The sequence below is a fragment of the Myotis brandtii genome, unplaced genomic scaffold (genome assembly GCF_000412655.1).
Source record: "Myotis brandtii unplaced genomic scaffold, ASM41265v1 scaffold250, whole genome shotgun sequence".
NCBI lineage: Eukaryota > Metazoa > Chordata > Mammalia > Chiroptera > Vespertilionidae > Myotis > Myotis brandtii.
In genome coordinates, this window is record NW_005359478.1 from 3,326,194 (window position 1) to 3,328,522 (window position 2,329).

General features: G+C 54.5%; 1 protein-coding gene across 3 annotated transcripts in view; it reads right to left on the reverse strand.

The window, feature by feature from the left end:
* The window catches only part of ETV3 (ets variant 3), an 11,091-nt gene extending 10,770 nt beyond the window's left edge, over nt 1–321 (reverse strand). For 2 of the 3 annotated variants that reach the window (XM_005867618.2, XM_005867617.2), the window contains exon 1: nt 38–313. The gene's annotated coding sequence lies outside the window, so the exon portion shown is untranslated. Of the gene's footprint in view, nt 1–37 lie in introns of all 3 variants that reach the window. The other variant, XM_014540864.1, reaches the window with a different exon arrangement.
* Between the last annotated feature and the right edge of the window lie 2,008 nt (nt 322–2,329).

Below are 2,329 nucleotides of genomic sequence, written 5' to 3' on the forward strand. Positions count from 1 at the left end.
TCCATCGGAGGGGTCGGGCGGCGAGGCCAGGACTCACCTCTCCCCGGCAAGGTCCGTCTTCGGTCCGGTCTCCTCCGCGGCGTCGCCGGCTCCTCCTCATCCACCCCAGCAGGAAGTGACCTCTCCGGCTGCTGTCGTCACTTCCATCCTCAGCAGACAGGGCGGGGAGGAGGCGGCGCCCTCCTCGCGGGTCTCCCGGCCGCGCCTCCCTTCCCGATCGCGGTCCGCGGACGCCGACTTCCGCCCGCACTCCGCCCCCGGCGCCGCTCCGGCCCTGAAGCCCACGTAGTCGCCCCGTCACGCAAGCCGCCCAGGAGCGGCGCGTGCGTCACGCTGCGGGGGCACGTTACGCACGCTCACGGCGGGAGGCCCTGCCCAGTCGCGGGCTGGTGTGTGGGGCGGCACGAAGGGTGTGTGGCGCTTGACGGCCAACCCCGCACAGGCGAGGCGCGGCCCCTGGGTCGCGGGAGCGGGGGTCGCAGAGGCCCCTGGAAGGGCCGAGGCGCCGGGATGAAGGCCGCCGCGACCTCCCGGAGGAGCGTGTGCGCAATGGGCAGAGGACCCCAGACTCAGGGGGCGTTCTCTGCACCCCCCACCCCTTTCAGTTACTGAGAAACGGACACACGAGTGTGACTGTGTCCACCTCTAAGCAGCTTGAGAGTCCACCTCAGTCATTCAAATAACGTCTACCCCTTCTTCTCCCTCCACCTCCTGTTCCCGCGGAAGCAATGGCGAGTCAAGTGATGTCTGTTCCAAGCATGTCTGTCTCCCTGTCGGGCCCCGGGGTCAAGGCCCCCGAGCGGCTCAGCTGTATCTCTTTCCCCAGCCCCCCGAGGGCTGAGTGGTGTCCAGGCTTAGTTTCACCCCCGAGGCAGGCAAAAGGGAGAGTGGGGGTCATGAAAGGTTAAATGAGTTAGGATAAGGAATACAAATTAGAAGGGAAGAAGAAGAGATGGAATTGAAGAGAATCGGAACAACACTTTGGGACAGAGCAGTCACCTTCGTCTTGTACCGTTGTTCCAAGAACACGCGCAGGCCACCGGGCACGTGGAGACGGCAGGGTAAGTTGTTAGGAAAATTCTAGTTTGGGGTTTGCTCCTGGCCACTCTCTAGCTGTTGATAAATTAACCAGCACGTTGGGGCCCTTCTGAGCTGAAAGTTGCCCGTTTAGAAAGAAAGGGTAATAGCATCGGTGATAGATTCTATCACCAATGGACCTAGTGCCTTCATCAACGAGCTGTGTGACTTTGGTTAAGTCACCTAACCTCTCTGTGTCAACTTCTCCTCTGGATGAGCATAATATCCATAGTATCGACTCAGGTGGTTGTATGGAATGTGTTAATACATGCAGAGCGGTTAGAGCAGAGGATGGCACGTTGTGAATATGGCAGACGGACAAATGTTGGCCAAAAAAAAAAAGATAATTAAAAATCATTACATTAAAAAACCCTCAAATTTTCATACCACCCAGGCACGTCTTAATACTTGTGTCAACTTGGAAACCAGGGTGAGCAGCTTCTTCTGCTGAAAGTCTGAAGTTCCTAGCCTTTGGCTCGGGGCTCAAATTGTCATGGTTCGAGCCAGCACTTACCCTCCAAGGACCCTGTGTTTTGCAAAGAGCCAGAAACCAGCATATAGGGACTCTGTATGCATATTCTTATTCGCTCCCTCCCGTCTCCCAGCGGTTCTGGGCTGCAGCTTCTCTGACTAATTAGAGTCAGAGAGGACACCTTGAGTAAACACAATTAACAGAGGTAAACAGGTCTCTCTACCTGGCTGGAGTCTGAGTTGGTATACTGGGAAATGTTTCTATGCCAGAAGAGCTCAACTTAATTTCTACATTAAGAATCTAATCCCTGCCCTAACCGATTTGGCTGAGTGGATAGAGCGTTGGCCTGCAGACTGAAGGGTCCCAGGTTCGATTCTGATCAGGGGCATGATCCTTGGTTGTGGGCACAGCCCCAGTAGGGGGTGTGCAGGAGGCAGCTGATCGATGTTTCTCTCTCATCGATGTTTCTACCTCTCTATTCCTCTCCCTTCCTCTCTGTAAAAAATCAATAATATATATATATATATTTTTTTTTTTTTAAAAAAGAATCTAATCCCTGACCCGAAACTCAACAGGCCGATTTGGGTTAGATGAAGCAAACTGGAAATTCCTTCCCAATTGGTGGTTCCAGATAAATGTGTTTTGCACTAGGAGCTTCTGTGATGGTAGTATCTGGGGAGATGTGGATAGATGGCTGGGGACTGCTTGCCCGCTGTCTGCAAGGTCCCTATCCGCTATCTCCTTTACCACAGCACTGTTTGCCTTCTTCATCTGCTGCCG